Below are 20,655 nucleotides of genomic sequence, written 5' to 3' on the forward strand. Positions count from 1 at the left end.
CCCTAGCGTCATCGTCCCAGGCCCTCCCCCAGCATCATCGTCCTGGGCCCTCCTCGTTGACCCTCCCACCCCGAGATGACTGACAAACCTCCCTCCAGCATTCATCAGCAGCCGCAGCACTCTAAACAGGCTTCTTTGCAGTTCACAGCCTACTGCTGGTGATTCCCTCTGCAGTGTCACTGATGACATCATCAGTGATGTGGCAGAGTGAATCACTTGCAGAAGGTTGCAAACTGCGAAGCAGCCTGTTTAGAGTGCTGCGGCTGTTGACAAGTGCTGAAAGGAGGTTTGTCGGTCGACTTGGGGTGGGTCATCGGGGTTCGCATGGGAGGGAGAGCTAAATGTTCCTTTTCAGAGAAGCCCTGGCTACAGGGAGAGAAGCGGTCTGCCCTGGGTGCTCCAAGGCCTGGCATCTTTAACTTCTTTGGGCAACAACAGCGTTAATAATTAGCTGCTGTTGCCGGCTTTGGGCCTTCCTTTCTGCCGATTCCTGCCTACTTCCTGTTTCCATGAAGGCAGGACCCAACAGAGAAGAAGGCCTGAAGCCTGCAACAGCAGCAAATTGAATTCTGCTGCTGCCTGAAGAAGTTCATGACGCCAGGCCTTGGAGCACCCACTTAGGGGGCTGCACTGCCGACCGGGGACGGGGTGACAGAAGGAGTAAAGGGAGCAGAGAGGGAGAGAATTGCTGCACCCAACTGGAGGGAAAGGAAGGAATGAAAGGAGATGCCAGGGCTTGGAGGGAAGGGAGGGAGGAAGAGATGCCAGGTCATAGAGGGGAGGGAGGAAGAGATGCCAGGTCATGGAGGGAAGAGAGGGAGGAAGGAAGAGATGCCAGGTCATAGAGGGAGGGAGGAAGAGATGCCAGGGCATGGAGGGAAGGGAGGGAGGAAGAGATGCCAAGGCATGGAGGGAAGAGATGCCAGGGCATGGGGAAGAGAGGGAGGGAGATATGCCAAGACATGGAGGGAAGGAGAAAGGTATACCAGACCAAGGGAAAAGGAATGACGAGATGTCAGAGCATGGATGGGGAGGGAGAGATGAAAGGAAAGGAGAGAGATGCCAGGGAATCAGGGAAAGGAAGGAGACAGATGCCAGACCATGGGGTGGGAAGGAAAGGAGATGCTAGAGCATAGGGAAGGGGGTGGTGACGGAGAAAAATGGAGAGGTGGCAGAGCTGAAATGAATCATGTACAAAGGAGAGAAAATGCACAAGATAGACAGTTTATGGAAGGAGCATAGAAAGAAGGAAGATGCCATATGAAACGGGGAGAGGGCGAACAGTGGATGGCAGGGGCAGATAGAAAGGGCAGACATGGAAGGGGCTGATGCTGCATGGAAGACAGAGAGAGGACAGATGCTGGCTAGAAAGAAGTGATTGAAGACAAGATGATTAAAGCAGAAACGACAAAAGGTAGAAAGATTTTTTGTCAATAAATAAAATTATTATTATTATGATATCTGGTTTTATTTAATGTTAGTAGCTAGTTTAAACCGACTCCTAAAAACATGGTTCTTGAAAAGAAATTTGGCTCTCAAAAGAAATCTTAATTGTTGTACTGCTGATCTTTGGCTCTTTTGACTAATGAGTTTGCCTACCACTGTACTAGAAGAATCCAGAATGTTATTACATTAGACCAGCCTACTAATGTCTCCATCTCTTGAACCTACTAATGTTGGTCATTTGGAAAAACTCCTTCAAAGAAGAATTGAGAACTTAATAATTTAACAAAATGATCAGTTTTCAGGCTGCAATTGTATATTTATGTACAATTAAATTAAAATAATATCTGGTTGATAGTTGCAGAAGAATCTGAACTATGGAAGTTGATCAGAGAGTGTGTCTGCATTAAAATCTATTGCATCTTAATAGGATATATTTGACTGAAGTAGAATTTTGCTCAAGTTTGGTCCATGGAAAGAAACGTGCAATATTTTCAACAACAACATGGTGTTCCTAACTCTTAGCAGCCTTATAAAGTTAAATTCAGGTAAGAGTGCATCCAATGAAGCTAATGCAACTGTAACTATATGATTAAGATGGATGAAAACTAACTCATGGTAGATGAAATTTTTTCAAGGGACTTCTCTTGAGTAGAGGAAAATCCATTCAGTTTTTTCAGCAATTTTTACATATTAGGAAACCTGAACTCCACAAACAAGTTGGTTGAGCAAGCGAACCCTGAAGCCAGAAAAATTGGAGTACATGTTAAATCTGTTTAATATGTTGGTACTGAGGAAATACAACATTGGTTTAATGGTTACTAAACTAACTGGCAAGGAAAATTTAATGTGGCCAAGTCTGGAACTATTCTTATTTATTTCATCTTTTTACCATAGAAGATTAATTTGCAAAATGTTACTCATAAAGCATCTGGCGGAGTGATAACTAATAAGTCTTTTTCTGATGCAGAAGATTGTGTTTCCAAGGTTCATAGAGTTGACCACTGTTAATTCTTTGTATAGAACATAATTTGTGGTCACGTTTTAGTCTAAAAATTCTTAATTTAGAGGCACAGAAGATGAGTGTTATGTCTTAAGAAGGCAAAAGCTATTCAGAAGGGGTTGTTTTATGTACAAATTATTGGACTATAACAAGTATATTAGGAAATATGGTGAAAATGTGCAAGATTAAGTAAGATTATGAATTTGATTCTTTTTAAAGTGTTTGTTCAGGACTGCAGTTTGGCATGTATAAGTTCGGCTAGCTGCATTTTTGGCTTTACAGGGGTCCTGTAAAAAAAAGAAAGTAATTTTCTTTTCATCTGGATGTTATGTTTTTTCCAGACTTGAGACTATTATTACTGGAGTAAGGTTTGAACTTTGGATTTAGATATCTGCTCTCTAGCTGAACCTATAGATTTAATAGCTTTGCATTTTTTTCACTATAAAGATAGTTATAAAAAATATCATATTCTTCCTTTGCAGAACGAGTACACACACAACCCCCTTCATTTTTACATTTTCCATTTAATTCATGTTTTAAAATATTCTTGTTCAGAGAATAGCTAGAAATTTTATTCCAAAGGTTAATTCAACATTTCATCACCAAAGAAATTCCTTTCCCATTTTTGTGCCCTTTGCTTAGTAATCTGAATAAGAGAGAGTTATATACCGTTTACGTGAAGTAAAATTTACGTAGATGATTAAAGTTTAGAAACTGGATTAACTATGAAGCAAATCCGTTAAGCACAGCTGCATCAACAATTTCCTTTGCCAGATATATTTAAATACTGTGTTTTGGAAGCCTATCAGACTTTGAGGAAATCTTGGCCAAGTTTTTAAAACTCATTGAATTAGAACAACACATCTCATTTGGAGATCTTCGCATTGCTCCTCTCAAACATTAGAACATTGGTGGGTTGTATTAGAAATGAAATTTGGGAGAAGAGCTCATAAGGCTTTAGTAGACCTTAGAAGGTATTATTTAGCTTCCTTATGGCATAGACTGAGGTGAGAACGCTATAGAAGATGAATTTTGTCTTGGCTATCAGTTTCTTTTCTATTGCTTCTCAAGCCAGTCTAAATTGAATTCTCAAATATTTTCTAGTAGGGGTGAAGACAATGAAAGGAAATAGGGGGAAGCAATTTAAGTACGGTAATTGTAAGAGGGAGCCTTGGGTTTCAAATTTTGTTTTACATAATTTTTTTTCTTTTAGGAGCTTACATGAATGAGATGGCTAAATATTTATAGCATTTCTAGCTAATCAAGCATATTTAAATTTTCTTTTAGATGGGCCTTCATGTGAACTGCACATGTTCTTGAACTGGAAATTGTCAGAAGTGGGGGAAAAAGGTAAAGTAGATCTTGTGAAACTTACAATGAGATCTTGTTGGTGACAAACTCTGCAGGGTTTATGAATTTCAAGAAACTAGTGTGTACAAGCTATGGAATGTACCATGTTTGGCTTTCCAGTTGCCTCTTTGGTTCCCTGTCAGGGCCTGAATTTAACCACCTCTAACATACATTGCTTCCAATTGTTCTTAGGGCAGGTGTGGCAGAGATGGGCCATGACCTTTGTTCTACAGTGTTCAACTCGTATGCTACCTTAGGTTTTTTTACTTTTAGCTCTATCTGGTACTTTCAGATACAATAGTTATTTGAAATCTTAACAGTTTGTTTATTAACTTGAATTAACATGAAATAATGCACATTAATGCCCATTAATACCAGTTAGTTGAGTGAGGTTTGCATTATTTCTCATGAGTTAGGAAGTCATTTCAGAAGTATCTATACTTGGAAATAATAGCATATATATGTGTAGTTTGCATACCCATTTAAACAGTAGAACTGTGCTAAATAGCATATTTTACTGTTTGGCTGAATACAATTAATGGGCATTGAGCTTTAACATAAATAATAAAATAGGCAATGTAAAATCAGAGATGAAGTGTTTATTTCAGTAGGACTTAGCACAGTAGAGTCCCAAGTTATTTGTACTTTGTTCGTATTCAACCACGAAGTAATTTAATGTATTTGGGGCACTATTTGAGCTGAATTGAATATGAATATTTGGTACAGCCCTAATAAATAGCAATTTCAGAAAGTTGCTGTTTATCACAGATACTCCAGGATGTGGAGATTTCAAGGGAGCATGATTTTGGGCAGAGCAAAAAAAATATACTTTTTCATCGAGTCTTTCCCACTATTCCAGACCAATGGGATAGTTATGTTCATCAACCAGCAGGTGGAAATATAATACACATGAAGAGCTGAAAGATATAGGACCTAACTAACCCCCCCAGCTCCTTGGTATTTTCTACCTCCAAGCAGATGGATGGACATAGCTTTCAGCTCTGTGATATGGCTAAGCTGCTCCAGTTGGTGAACTGGTTCCCAGTTTGAGTTTCCTGGGATAGGCCCTCGGAGTCCATACTTGGTGGTGCCAGCCTCTGCATCCTGACCCATTCTTTACTGCCTGTTGGGCCCGTCCTTCTTTGGATCTGCAGCCTCTTAAGAAGAAAAAAAGAGAAGAGCAGTGTGGGTTTTTTTTGCCTTAACTTCAGACTGGTTCTTTAAAAAAATAAAAAAAGAGAGAGAGATAACTGGTCTGCAAGGAGCAGCAGAGTTTGCAGGCAGGCAGAAGCAGGAGTTGCAGATTCCATGGTTGTTCAGACTCCCCAGCCGACAGTAGGAGGGATTCACTGAGCTGGTGGTAGAAAGGGTTATCCCAGGACAAGCAGGCATGATATTCTCACATGTGGGTGACGTCATCTACGGAGCCCCTGCGCGGACAGCTTTTCAAGCAAACTTGATTGAAGTTTCAAGTTTGCTACACTGCACCACGCATGTGCATGCCTTCTTGCCCACTAGAGGGCGCATCCCCACCTCGTGGTCCCCAGTTCCATAACCAGCAAAGAAGCCATCCCCGGGGAGGAGGGCGGGTTGTGAGAATATATGCCTGCTGTCCCTGGATAACACCTGTTACGGTAAGTAACTGTGCTTTATCCCAGGACAAGCAGGCATGATATTCTCATATGTGGGTGACCTCCAAGCCAACCAAAAAAGGGCAGGCGGGAGGATGGCAATTTAGGAAAACAGGTTACGTAACACCGACTGGCCAAACCGGCCGTCGCTTCTGGACATAGTGTCCAGACAGTAGTGGGAGGTGAACGTATGAACCGAAGACCAAGTGGCAGCTTTACATATGTCCTCCACAGGAGTAGACCGGAGGAAAGCAACAGAAGCTGCCATCGCCCGGACCTTATGCCCCGTGACTCGACCATGGAGCGTGAGAACAGCCTGAGCGTAGCAAAAAGAAATACAAGCAGCTAGCCAGTTGGACAAGGTGCGCTTGGAAATAGGATGTCCCAGCCGATTAGGATCAAAGGACAAAAACAATTGAGGAACCTTCCGATGAGACTTGGTACATTGGAGATAAAAGGCCAACGCCCTCTTACAGTCAAGCGTGTGAAGCGCCGCCTCACCATGATGAGAGTGGGGCTTCGGGAAGAACACCGGAAGAACAATGGACTGATTGAGGTGGAAATCAGACACAACCTTAGGCAAAAATTTAGGATGGGTGCGAAGAACCACCTTGTCATGATGAAACACAGTAACAACTTTTGTGTGTGAATACGCACATCGAATTGGTGAGAAACAAGCAGGAGATTCCAAGCTTTGAACAGCAATAGCCCGATATGTTAACTGGCGCGAGAGAGAACTAATTTTAAAAGCTTACAGGAAAGCAGATAGGTTGGAGTATGAAGATCGGCTCTTGCCCTTGTTTATCCAGCATGTTTATGAGTGTGGAAGGAGGGCAAGGCTGTTAACCTTACAAGCAGAGCCACAGCTCAGAAGTTTTTGGATGCACTAACACAGCAGAGAGCGTAGAAGGCAAGGAGTATGGGTCTTAATGTTATATACCATACTGAAGCAATTTCAAGAACACGTGCCAGTTACCAGGGTTGCACAGTTAAACTTTTGGGTGCATTTGGACAGCATTAATCTACTAGAATAAATGAGCGAGACTTGGAATGATTCGGGTGATTATAACTTCTTTGATAATTTCAATGTGGATTTGCTGGACAGATACCAGGACAATGAAGACTGAAAGTGGTTAACCTCAACCTTGCTCTCTATTCTTATTTTTATTTTTTTGAGGTGGCAGGGTGAACCTTGTATGGAACCAAAGATTTGGAGGCAAAGGGAGGATTCAATTTTTGTACTAATACAAGATCCATCGCAGATACCTTAGGGTATCTAACCAGCATGACGATAAGGCTGCTGGAGCACGGACTTTCTCCTTTATTGAATTTCACTGGGAGGGAGAACAGGGAAAGGGAGGAATGGGAGAGTATGTCGGGGGAAGTATTCATAGGGTTGAGTGATTGGTTTGGTATTGTGTTTAGGGTGGAAGGGAGAAAACTCAGCATTCCAGAGATTTTTTTTTTTTTGATGTGTATGAAGAGAGAATTACCAACAGAAACTACCGTAGGTCTGGGGAGCCATTCAGTCTGGTGGTACAGGTTATTTACTGTTTACGCACAATAATGCCTTTATAGACAATGGTTAAATTCAAGATATCCACACTTAACGTACTGTAGATGGGATACATTCACCTATCAAAAGAAAGAAGATCTTAAACTGGTTTAAGAAGGAAAGGGTGGATATTGCATACGTTCAGGAATGGCAGCTCATGGCCACAAAATATGGCAAGTTAAAAAGAGACTGGGTGAGTGAGGTATGCTTCTCTACATACAGTAGCCATCAAGAGGGATAGCCAGTTTAATTCATAAACAATTGCCGTTTCATGTGCATAAAATTATTCAGGACAAAAATGGAAGATGTGTGCTGGGGGAATTACGGGGATATAAATGGTTATTATTTAATGCTTATGCACCAAATGTTTGTAATCATTGCTTTTCTGAGAATTAATTTCTAAAGTGACACAATACGCAGATTATAAGATGATACTTGGAGAGGATTTCAATATCACAGTTGAGCCCATGATAGATTGTAACTCGGCTAAAAAGAGCCATAGAGATCATGCTATAAAGGGAGTGAATTTCCTTACACGTCAGTTGGATTTGCTAGATATCTGCTGGGTCTTGCATCCGTCTGAACGAACGTATACCTTTTTTTTTTCCTAGCTCTCATAGAGTCTACACCCACTTAGATTATCTTCTGGTAATCCCCTAGAAGAATGGCTTATTTCTGACTTTTACCAGAGCTTGAGCACAGGCTGTGTGGCTCTGTGCTGACTCTGAAGGCTTTAGCAGGTGTTGGCTTTCTTAAGCTGGCGGTTTTGCTAGAGGTTCATTGCAGGAATCAAAGCTTGAGGTCCACAGATATCTGATACTCAGTATTTGATCATGAGAAGCTCTAAGGCTCAGACTAATTTTTTTCCCTTGCATCCAGATATTTTCAAGATGCTGACAGAGCACCGAGAGACTCCTGAAGGCTCCTTGCAGACTACCAGGCCTATGAAAAGGTTGTATCCGATACCTACAGATTTCAGTAACTGTTTATCCTGCCTAAAGTGGATGCATTAGTAGCACAAGTGCCTAAGTTAGGGGTCTCAAAGTCCTTCCTTGAGGGCCGCAATCCAGTCGGGTTTCAAGAGTGGATTAGGTAGCAGATGCTCTATATGATGATTTCAGAATTTTCAGCAAGGTTTATGCTTATTTGATCTCCTCATATAGAATTCTCTGGACCAGACAATGGGCAGGAGATTTGACTTCCAAGATCACTTTGAGCAGGCTACTGTTTAGGGCCCAATGCTTTTTCATAAAGAACTGGGACATCTTATGGCCAGTGTGGTAGTTCACCGCAGGCCCCTAGGGGATCAGATTGTAATTCATTTTGGAGTCATCGGCAATTGCTACCCATAGATCGTTTCAAGGATCTCGACAGATTTGGAGGCTCCAGGAGAACTCAGGTGTCTAATGTATGCCCCACAGCAGCCTCCAAAATGTCCCAATGATGCCAGTTTGGTAGCCAAACCCCCTCACATGGAAGGGAAGTTGTTGGCTTATAGGGAAGCTGGAGCGAGGATTTGTTCAGGCACCTGAGTAGACATTATTTGAGAAAGAGAGACATCCTTGAATTCTTATGTCCTCTACTGATCTGTTTTGTAGACTCTACAGCCAGATGGCCAGTAAAAGCGGTCAGCATTTGAGCATCAGCAAAATGGCTTCTGGATATTCAGGTCATAGACCCCGTACCAGCTGAAATATCAGGCTTTGGCAGCTACTACTACTATTCTTCATATCCAAGACAGATTCAGATGACTAGATATCAGTCAATGCAGCGCTAGAAGTGCCCCAATTCCAGATGAAAGACATGCATTTGATCATAGTTTTGGTGGCACTGGGGAATTTCTGGTCTCTGACTGGCAGAATCTTACTTACATATTCCCTGATTTCTGACTCGCAGGAAGTTTCTGAGTTTCCATATACTGGGAAGACGCTGACAGTTCTTCACACTTCCATTTGGTTGGCCAAAGCAACTTGTACCTTTTCTAAGGAGATAGTCGTTGTCTCAGTGTACTTGCGCATGGCAAGAAGCTAGGTGCATCTGTGCTTGGATGACTTGCTGATCAGAGTTCTGTCTAAGGAGACAGCAGTGGCACAGGTTGTTCAACTGCTGCAAGACTGAAGTGGGATCTTCAACTTCTAGCAGTTACTTAGATCTCTCACAATTCCTAGAATACTGGGGAGTAGCTTGCAACGTGGCAGAAGGTTGTGGTTTTTATGCCAGAGCCATGCAGAATAAAACTAAGAGGCCAGATTTCTGAAATCTAGGCAATACCAACTCCCACGGCTTGGCATCTGCAGCTGCTTGGGGCACTGATGACATCCTCAGGGATTGTCCTGTAGGAGAGAACTCATCTACGTCTTCTCCAAGGCACACTATTGCCCACAGCCCGCTGACTTGAATAGCGGAGGCTTGTCAAGTAATCCTCTTGGGTGATCCAGACGACAGATGCCATCCTTTATGGCTGGAGCGAGGACAGTGTAAAGATCATTCATTCCAGGGCCGCTGGTCACCTCGCTGAGGAATAACTGCTTTGGTCTGTGAGCCATTTGTCTGGTCCTACAGGGAGAACACCCTGAAAGGCAAGGCGGTCAGGGTTTCTTGGACAATACCACAGTAGTGGCTTATGTCAACAGGCAAGGGGGTACCAAGAGTGCTCTGTTGAGACTGGAGGTCCAGTTGTTTTCACTTAGTGGAATTTCACCTGCAGGTGCTATCAGCAGTGCATGGATCGGAAGTGGACAATGGGCAGGCTGACTTAGTCGGTAGCCTCTAGACCCAGGGGAGTTGTCTCAGAGGACCTAGAAAATGGGCTTTTGTACATGTTTTCTCCTGTGGCTCATTGTGGGCCAGGTCATTCAAAGAATAGCCATGGCTGCTCCAGATTAGCTGCGTCGATTGCTATGTGGATATGAGTAGTCTGTAGAGAGACCAGCGTCTCTAACTGCCATAGCATTCGACTCTGCTCTCGCAGGGTCCTGTTGCCCTGGAGGATCCAGAATGCTTTAGACTTCCATTGTGGTTCTTGAACCATGCGTCCTTAACGTGGAAGATCTGCTTGGAAATGGTTATTGCTACCCTCCTCACATCTAAGAAACCAGTTACTGTTGCAGTCTACACTAGGGCATGGAATATGTTTCAGTGCAGGTATGCTAAGGAGAATGAAGAGCCGGTGAGGACTCCAACATCAATGGTCCTAGCATTACTTCAGGATGGGCTCAAGAGGGTTTGGCTGTTGGCTTCCTCAATGTACAAGTGGTATGTTAGGGCTCGACTAGGAAAAGTTCTTTAGCCTCTCATCCAGATGTTGTCAGATTTTTAAAAGGAGCATTGTGGCAGCATCCTCTTCTGTGACAGTTGTTCCCGAAGTCGAATCTTAATTTGGTATTTCAGGCTCTCAGTAAGGCTCCGTTGTCTTAGGGTTCATTCTCCCAACATTATTGGTTGGATGCGGCAGTATTTTTTTTTTTTTTTTTTGGTGGGGGGGAGGGGTCAGTCCTGTCAGAGGCACTTTCTATGTCCTTTCCAACATAAGGAATACTTTGCTACATTCCACTAGTCTGGATTTATCTGCTGCTGACACTAAGGAAAGAAAAATTCTCTTACCTGATAGTTTTCTTTTGACGTAGCAGATGAATCCAGGGTCCTACCCTACTGTTTCAGGTGACTATTAGTACGAATTTTACAGAAAATGTTTTTTTATTTCGCAAGTGTAGACAGGTCGGGATGCATATGTTATGGTTTATTGCAGTGTTTTTCAAACTGTGTACCCCAAAGTAATTTCGGGTGTGCCATGAGAAATTCAAGAATTTTACTTTATTTCTAAAAATTTCCTTCATAAGTATACACTAGAAGAGATGACATGTACATCATGTATGCAAGAGTCTTTCAATGTTATGAGTGTCTATGGGCGCAAATATACAACCACCCAGACAAGCCATCACTCTTTAACATGACTGGTCCTTGAAAACTAATGGCAAGTAAATTTATTTTTATTTGTTATGCAGTAGTTATTTGAACTTGAGCAACAAAGCAATCAAGGCGTTGCTACTGTTTGGATCTTCTTATCTTTGTGAACTTGGATTTTCAGCTCTGACAGAAATTAAATTAAAAAACAGTTCTATTCTATCTACTTTAGTTTCACTGTTACAATTTCCCATACATAGCTTAAAGAACTTTAAATAAATAGCTCTCAACTTAATTTTTTTGTTGGTTTTGCAATTTTATAATTAAAATGTGCCATGAAAAACATTTGCTCAGTTTAGTGTGCCGGAGCTAAAAAAAGTTTGAGTCACACCGGTTTATCATTTTAGGTTCCGTTTAAATCAGTTTCTTTTCTCTGTTCCATGTGGAAAAGGAGTTTATAACAGCAATAATTCCCCGTGCTTTTGTACAAGTAATTCTAATTGATCAGGAGGCTTGCCATCCAGTAAGCCAGAGTGCAAAGTCTGAACTCTATCTCCACCTGCTGATGGGCACAACTCACTAGTCTGGATTCATCTGCTGCAGCTAAAGCAGTGTATCGCAAACTGTGTGCCTCCTGAGATTCCAAGTGTGCTGTGGCACACTGAGGAAGAAGAGAAGCGCCGACCAGCTGACTTGCCTCTCGCTGGCAGCATCTTCCTGCTGCCGTCGTGTATCTCCCAGGACTCCTGCTTTCCTTGTCTTCTCTCCGCACCCCCAGACCAGCAGTTACAGCTCAGTGTGCTTTTAACTTGGCCACACAGCTTCTAGGATTAATTTAGTTGCAGTTTCATCAGGCAGCCTCGGGGCCTTTGCTAGGCCGGCCCATTTCGATGATGCAACTTCCTCTTTCATCAGAGGTGAGCCAGCCTAGCAAAGGCTCTGAGGCTGCCTGATGAAACTGTGTCTAAATTAATGCTAATGGCAGCTGTGTGGCCAAGTTAAAAGCACACAGTGAGCTGCTGCTAGAGACAGGAAAAGTACTGCTGGACAGGGAATGGAGAAGAGGTACTGCTGGACAAGAGGAAGGGGGAGGATGGAAGGGAGAAGGGGTACTGCTGGACATGGGGAGAGGAAGAGATGCTGCTGGACTGGGGTCAGGGATAGGGAAGGGAGAAGAGGTGCTGCTGGACCTGGCAGAAGGGGAGGGAAAGGCAAGATGCTACACACTGGAGGGGAGGGTGAGATGGTGGATGGGGAGAGAGCATATTAGATGTGAGTGGGGTTGGGGGTAGGGAAGGAAGGAAAATTGTTACAGGAGCACTGAGAGTGATGAGAGAGGGAGAAATGGTGCATGGGGAGAGAACATAGGTTGGGGAGTGGGAAGGAAGGATGTCACTCGAGGGAAGAGGCAAGGAGAGAGAAAGATAAAGTGTACAGGAGGCAGAAAGAGTTGGACTCATGCAGAGGGCGAGATGGATGGGGAGGACAGAAAGGAGGGAAGGAGAAATGTCATACTCAGGAGGGGAAGTGGCAGAGGACAGAGAGTGAAAAGTTGGGCTCATGGAGGGAGAGAGAGATGTTGGTTAAGGGAGGGAGGAAGGACTGGAGGAGAAGAAGCATGCAGGAGGAAGAGAGAAAGAAATGGACTGGTGGAAAGGAGGGAGAAATGTTGGACTGGGAGGTTGTGCCAGAAAGGAAGAAGGGAAGTGAGATGGACTGCAGGAGGCAGAAAGGAGGAAGGGAGAGAAAAATGTTACACTGGTGGGAGGGAAGGAGAGATACCAGACCAGGGAATTGAAGGGAAGGAGGGGAGTCTGGTAGCACTATAGAAATAATAATAATAGTAGTAGTAGTAGAGAGAGATGCCAGATTATGGAGAGGAGAGAGATGCCAGACTGTGAAGGGAGAAAGAAAGGAGAGAGATGTCGGATTACTGGGGGGAAAGGAGAGAGATGTCAGACCATGGAAACGGGGAGGGAAGAAGAGAGAGAGGAAGGTAAGACAAGACATGGAAAAGTAGATTTTGAGAAGAAAGCAGAAAAATTGAATATTAAGTTAATGCCAAAGATGGATGCAGGGCAGAGAGAAAAGCAGTCAGTGGATAAAGAAGGCCCTGGAAACATAGTTAAAAGCACAGAAAAATAAAGTCACCAGACAACAAAGGTAGGGAAAATGATTTTATTTTCAATATAGTGATTGAAATGTGTCTGTTTTGAGAATTTATATCTGCTGTGTATATTGTGTGTGTATATGAAAAATGAATGGAAAAAATTGCATTACAATTAGTAAAGGGGATGGAGTTTGGAAGGTCTGTGATTGGGAGTACTCAGTACTGGCATTTCAGGGCGTCTCTGGAGGGCCTCTGCTCATGCATGGATGTCAACATGGTGATGTTGCGCATGCGCGTGATGTTATCATGGCAACATGCGCGCACTTCCGGGTACCTCGAGCCGTGGACACTACATTTAGTGTGCCCCAGCTCAAGAGAGTTTAAGAGACGCTGATCTACAGGAAAGAAAATTATCAGATAAGTAATATATTCATTTGTATTATTTTATGGGCTCCAGTGTGCTATCTTTGTAAATTCTGAATGTGCTCCAGATAATCATTTTTCAGTCTAAATCTTTGTGACATGCCTTTCTTTTTCTTGTCAATTTGTTAGTGTTTCACATGGATTTCGTGATATTACAATAATAATAATCATGATAAAATATCTGTTGGTATCCAGCTGGAAAATAGATGCTGTTTGCAGCTTTCCAAGTGATAGTTCTGGGTTATAATGTTCTTTGTTTTCATTTATAACACAGGGAGCATGTCATAACAATAATAAATAAACGGGGAGATTAGTTTTTGGTTGGAATGGTTTAATAATAATAACAATAATTTTATTCTTATATACCGCCATACCCAGCGAGTTCTAGGCGGTTCACATCAATTAAATTAGGATCCGCGTTGACATGCAGCTTTACAACAATTTATCAGATTTACAACAATTTAACTGAACTTGAAAGATGAGGAAGGAAGAGGATAGAAGATAGGGAAGAGTAAAATCAACCAGCAAATAAGAAAAGCTGCATAGAATATAACAGATGGACAAACACAGTGGAGAGGACCTCAAGGCACTAGAAAAGTCTTAACGCTTTTCAGAAACTTTGCGCTTTGAGAATTCCATGCTATTGAGACTCCTGATGCAGATCTTAAGCCAAAACACAATCTTATCCCAGGACAAGCAGGCAGGTATTCTCACTAGTGGGTGATGTCATCAGACAGAGCCCGGCACGGACGTCTCACAAGCACGTGTTGCTTGTAGAAACTTAAAAGTTTCTAGATGCCCGCACCGCGCATGCGCCGGTGCCTTCCCGCCCGGAGAGCCGGGCGTGTCTCCTCAGTTCTTTTCTTTCCGCGGAGCTGAGAAGTTCAACTTCATCATGCGCTAGCTGAATTCAGTTAAATTTGCCTTCCTTGTCCGCGTTTTTCGCTTTCTTTTAATTACAATTAACAGTACATTTCTTTTTTAGTTTAAAAAAAAAAAAAAAGATTATTTCCTCCGGCGGGTCGAACGGGCCGGCCACGTGGCTCAGGCCTACTGGTTTCGACCTCGCGGCGGAGATTTTCCGGCCTATGTCCCGGCCAATCACCGGGTTTAAAAAGTGCAGCAAGTGCCAACGCGCGATTTCACTCATGGACCCGCACCGACGCTGTTTGCAGTGTCTTGGTCCTGACCACGTTCCGAAATCGTGCAGGCCTTCCTCTACCCTTACGGCACGCTCATTCAAACGGCGTTGCCTATTGTGGGAGTCGATGTTCAAGATGGACGCAGCTAAGGATCCTTCAGCTTCCACTTCATCTGATACCTCCCCGGTTCGTGCGAAACCGGTATCGACCCCTCCTGCATCGAGTGTGGTGAAACCGGCATCGTTCATCCCGACACCATCCACGAGCTCGACGTCGGTGCCTGCCCCGGTCTCCTCGGTTCAGTACCTCTTCCTTCCACAGTACCACCAGTGGTCATCAAAGTGCCGAAAGCTACCAAGCAGAAGCACTCGACCTCGAAGGAACGCGATGACCGTGCAGGAGGACCCCCTTTCGGTGCGGATCCCTCCTTATCGGCTTCGCTACGGTCCATGCTGGAAGCTCAATTCGTTGAGCTCATGCAGACCATCGGACCCGGGCTCATCGCTGCCATACAGGGTGACCTCCCGGTACCGGTCCAAAGGGGCGGTCCGCCCCCTCCCCCACGCCGTTCGACCTCGAAAACCGACGAGGACGAACGGGGGAGGGCGGCGATGCCCATGCGGCAAGCCTCGCTTACTGATATGCCGCCATTAGAGCCCATTACGCCTCCGCGCCAACATGGGACAAGACCTCCGATCGATAATCAAAGCCCTGGGCATAGTCAGGAAGAGTTCTTCCGCACTCCTTACCAGACTTGGGTAGCATCGCAAGAATCCGCATCGCAACCCCAGTTGCGATCCACCGCTTCCAGCCCTATCCATCACTTGGGGGCCTCGGGAGACCATGCGATGCACAGACGATCCCGATCCCCGTCCCGCCACCGAGACGGACATCGATCCAGACACTCATCTTGGCACTCTTCACGCCATTCGGAGGTGTCACCGCAGAAAAAACTGCAACGTATGGGATACTCCTCGTCAGAGGTATCCCCTCCGGAGGGACCGGAGTACAAGGAAACACCCGTACCCGATTCTCCTTGCCATTCCCCGATGTCCATGGACCCGGAGGCCTCTTCCTCCTCCAGCCCGTCTCACAAACCGACGCTGGCGGATCAATTGTCTTTCTCATCATTCCTCCGACAAATGGCGGATGATCTGGATGTGACCCTTGACACGGGCTCCCGATACTCCAAAGAGTATCTGGACACCATGCATCTACCTAACCCTCCAACGGAGTCGCTTCGGCTCCCCCTGCATAAATTGCTGGATCAGACCTTCATGCACTGTTTCGAAACACCGTACTCCATACCGGCGATTCCCAGCAAACTCGATGCTCGATACCGCATCGTGCACCATAAAGGGTTCGAGGGCTCTCAACTCTCTCACCAATCCCTACTGGTCGAGTCCTCTCTTAAACGCTCTCATCCCTCTCAGGTCTACGCCTCTGTACCGCCGGGCCGAGAGGGGAGAACGATGGACAAATTTGGTAGAAAATTCTATCAAAACTCCATGATGGCGTCACGGGTGCTGAACTACAATTTCTTTTTCTCTTCCTATCTGGAGTTCTTCTTGCCGGTGCTCCGCAAGTTCACTCCTTTCATAGACACCCAAGCTCGATTCGAGTTCGAGGAAGTGGTAGCCTCCCTCTCCCAGTTACGCCTCCAGCTGATGCAATCCTCCTTCGATGCATTCGAACTCTCGGCACGTGCTGCCGCAAGCGCGGTAGCCATGCGTCGCCTGGCATGGCTCCGTACAATCGATATGGATCCCAACCTCCAAGACAGACTCGCCAACGTACCATGTGCGGGAGCTGATCTGTTCGATGAGTCTATCGAAACTGTTACCAAGAAGCTGTCGGATCACGAAAAATCCTTTCAATCCATCCTGCGGCCCAAACCTAAACCTCAACAGTCTCGACCTTCCAGGCCACCCCTGATTTACCAGCGGCGTTACATGCCCAGACAAACGCCTGCTGCGAGACAACCTGCGAAGAGACAACCTCCCCAGAAGTCTCAGCAAAAACCTCAGCCACCGGCTGCACCTAAGGCTACCCAGCCCTTTTGACTCCCTTCCTGGGAGCATAACCGACACCGTTCTGCACCCCTCAGCCTCTCCCATAGGGGGCCGCCTCCATCTTTTTTACCATCGATGGGAGGCCATAACCACGGACCTATGGGTCCTTACCATCATAAGAGACGGATACTCTCTTCACTTCCATCGGGTCCCCCCGGACCATCCTCCAAGAGAGTATCCTTCAAGCTCGACACAGACCGCCCTTCTTCTTCAGGAAGTCCAAACCTTACTTCAGCTTCGGGCTGTCGAGCCGGTCCCGTCAGACCAATTGAACCGAGGGTTTTACTCCCGGTACTTCCTCGTCCCGAAGAAAACGGGCGACCTGCGACCCATTTTAGACCTTCGGGCCCTCAACAAGTTTCTGGTCAAAGAGAAGTTTCGCATGCTGACTTTAGCTTCTCTATACCCCCTCCTCGAGCAGAACGACTGGTTATGCTCCCTGGATCTCAAGGAGGCCTACACTCACATCCCCATTCACCTGGCCTCCCGAAAGTTCCTCAGATTTCGGGTGGGAAATCTGCACCTACAGTATCGAGTGCTACCATTCGGCCTCTCTTCGTCCCCCAGAGTCTTCACAAAGTGCCTGGTGGTAGTGGCCGCGGCACTCCGGGACAGGGGTCTACAGGTGTTCCCATACCTCGACGACTGGCTCATCAAGGCCCCGTAAGCCCCAGAGGTCACTTCGGCGGTCTTGGCTACAACCTACTTCCTCCAGAATTTGGGCTTCGAGATCAACTTTTCCAAGTCTCATCTACAACCCACCCAATCCCTCCCCTTCATCGGGGCAGTCCTGGACACCATTCGACTCCGAGCATTCCTGCCTCCTCAACGCATGGAGTCTCTTCTTCATCTCTGCCAGTCGGTGTCTACTCGCCAAACCCTACCGGCGAGACAACTGATGGTGCTCCTGGGCCACATGGCCTCCACAGTACATGTGACACCCTTTGCCAGACTCCATCTCAGAATCCCCCAGTGGACCCTGGCATCACAGTGGAATCAAATGTCCGATCCACTAACCAAACACATCGTAGTCACACCTGCTCTTCGGCAGTCTCTACTTTGGTGGATGACCTCTTCGAATCTATCCAGAGGTTTGCTGTTGCACTCTCCCCCCCATCAGAAAGTTCTCACAACCGATTCGTCGAACTATGCATGGGGGGCCCACCTGGATGGTCTCCGCACCCAAGGATTCTGGACCAGTGCGGACAGACTACATCAAATCAATCTACTGGAGCTCAGAGCCATCTTCAATGCGCTCCAAGCTTTCCAACACCTACTTCACGACATGGTGATCCTCATTCGCACAGACAATCAGGCCGCCATGTATTATATCAACAAGCAAGGAGGCACGGGCTCGGCCCTCCTTTGCCAGGAAGCTCTACGAGTCTGGGACTGGGCGGTGCGCCACAACGCCCTCCTCAGAGCTGTCTACATTCAGGGGGAGAACAACGTCTTAGCAGACAAACTAAGTCGTCTTCTACAACCTCACGAATGGACTCTCCATTCCAGCCCCCTTCACCAAATCTTCACACAGTGGGGGACGCCTCAGATAGACCTCTTTGCGGCTCCCCACAACTCCAAACTGCCTCAGTTTTGCTCCAGGATCTACACTCCTCATCGCCTAGAGGCAGATGCTTTTCTACTGGACTGGGGGAAACGATTTCTATATGCGTTCCCACCATTCCCGCTGATCCAGAAGACTCTGGTCAAGCTGAAACTCGAACAGGCCACCATGATTCTAATAGCTCCTCGGTGGCCCAGACAACCCTGGTTCTCCCTTCTACTTCAACTCAGCAGCAGGGAACCAGTACCACTTCCAGTGTTTCCTTCACTACTTACTCAACATCAAGGATCACTGCTTCATCCCAACCTGCAGTCTCTCCACCTGACAGCTTGGTTCCTCTCAACGTAACCCCTCACCAATTCTCACAAGAAGTGAGGGAGGTCTTGGAGGCTTCCAGGAAGCCCGCCACTCGACAATGCTACTCCCAGAAATGGACTAGATTCTCCTCATGGTGTGTTTCTAAATCAAAGGAACCTCAGCGAGCTTCCTTATCCTCCGTGCTGGACTACCTCCTACACCTATCTCAATCTGGGCTCAAGTCTACATCCATACGAGTCCACCTGAGCGCTATTGCGGCTTTCCACCAGCCTCTACAAGGGAAACCCCTCTCGGCCCATCCGGTGGTCGCCAGATTTATGAAAGGACTCTTTCATGTTAACCCTCCTCTCAAACCACCCCCAGTAGTTTGGGATCTCAATGTAGTCCTTTCCCGTCTCATGAAGCCCCCGTTTGAACCACTCAACAGGGCTCCTCTTAAGTATCTCACCTGGAAAGTGCTTTTTCTTGTAGCCCTTACGTCTGCTCGCAGAGTCAGCGAACTCCAGGCATTGATGGCGGATCCACCATTCACAGTATTCCATCATGACAAGGTGGTCCTCCGCACTCACCCGACATTCCTGCCTAAAGTGGTCTCCGAATTTCATCTCAACCAATCCATTGTACTTCCAGTATTCTTTCCTAAGCCCCATTCTCACCACGGAGAATCGGCCCTTCACACTCTAGACTGTAAACGTGCTTTGGCTTTCTACCTGGATCGTACCAAGCCACACAGAACCACTCCTCAACTTTTTGTCTCCTTCGATCCTAATAAGTTGGGAAGACCCGTATCAAAGCGCACCATCTCTAATTGGATGGCGGCTTGTATCTCTTTCTGCTATGCCCAGGCTGGATTATCACTTCCTTGTAAGGTCACAGCCCATAAGGTCAGAGCAATGGCAGCCTCAGTAGCATTCCTCAGATCAACACCAATCGAGGAGATTTGTAAGGCTGCCACCTGGTCCTCGGTTCACACATTCACCTCACATTATTGTCTGGATACTTTCTCCAGACGGGATGGACAGTTTGGCCAAACAGTATTGAAAAATTTATTCTCTTAAATCGCCAACTCCCCCTCCATCCCACTGAGGTTAGCTTGGAGGTCACCCACTAGTAAGAATACCTGCCTGCTTGTCCTGGGATAAAGCAATGTTACTTACCGTAACAGTTGTTATCCAGGGACAGCAGGCAGCTATTCTCACGTCCCACCCACCTCCCCTGGGTTGGCTTCTCAGGCTAGCTACCTGAACTGAGGAGACACGCCCGGCTCTCCGGGCGGGAAGGCACCGGCGCATGCGCGGTGCGGGCATCTAGAAACTTTTAAGTTTCTACAAGCAACACGTGCTTGTGAGACGTCCGTGCCGGGCTCTGTCTGATGACATCACCCACTAGTGAGAATAGCTGCCTGCTGTCCCTGGATAACAACTGTTACGGTAAGTAACATTGCTATGTGAAGTCCTGTAGAACCCTATAATAAAGGACTTTTCTAGCACCTTGAGGTCCTTTCCACTGTGTTTGCTCATTAGGTTAAATCAGTGGTTCCCAAACCTGTCCTGGGGGACCCCCAGCCAGTCAGGTTTTCAAGATATCCCTAATGAATATGCATGAGGGAGATTTGCATATAATGGAAGTGACAGGTATGTCATGCATATTCATTAGGGATATCTTGAAAACCTGACTGGCTGGGGGTCCCCCAGGACAGGTTTGGGAACCACTGGGTTAAATCAACCCACAGGTTAACATTGCAACTTTTGTCCTCTCCACTTCATTTATGCCAATAAAATACAAAAATCACTCTGACAGATTATTTCTGTCAGACCTTGGAGGTGTTGCTGCTGAATATAACTTAAATTCAGACAGACAGATGCTCCACAATCACCATTTATATTTTCACTAGATATCTTAATATACGTATTTCAAACAAATCTTTTGTTTAAAAGTATTTTTAATTGTTTAAACTCATCTTTAATTTTAAAGTGGCAGGGGATGAAGACTCTCCAACAGTCTTTGTTTCACTAAAGTGCTCTCTGAATTTAAGCTGAGGTCTGATGGAAATAATCTGTCAGAGTGACTATTGTATATGTGACTAAAGAGAGACTCTGCAGATTAAAGTTTGAGGGACCATATAAATAAGATTTCACTCA

At 45.7% G+C, this 20,655-nt stretch overlaps 1 protein-coding gene across 5 annotated transcripts in view; it reads left to right on the forward strand.

The window, feature by feature from the left end:
• The window catches only part of RFX7 (regulatory factor X7), a 309,205-nt gene that overhangs the window by 132,679 nt on the left and 155,871 nt on the right, over nucleotides 1-20,655 (forward strand). The window contains exons 1-2 of one of the 5 annotated variants that reach the window (XM_033919546.1): nucleotides 1,981-1,991; nucleotides 3,734-3,796. The exons of the other annotated variants lie outside the window; for them this stretch is intronic. The gene's annotated coding sequence lies outside the window, so the exon portion shown is untranslated. Of the gene's footprint in view, nucleotides 1-1,980; nucleotides 1,992-3,733; nucleotides 3,797-20,655 lie in introns of those variants that run through there. 5 annotated transcript variants of the gene reach the window in all.

This window comes from Geotrypetes seraphini, chromosome 14, assembly GCF_902459505.1.
Source record: "Geotrypetes seraphini chromosome 14, aGeoSer1.1, whole genome shotgun sequence".
In the NCBI taxonomy this organism is placed as follows: Eukaryota; Metazoa; Chordata; class Amphibia; order Gymnophiona; family Dermophiidae; genus Geotrypetes; species Geotrypetes seraphini.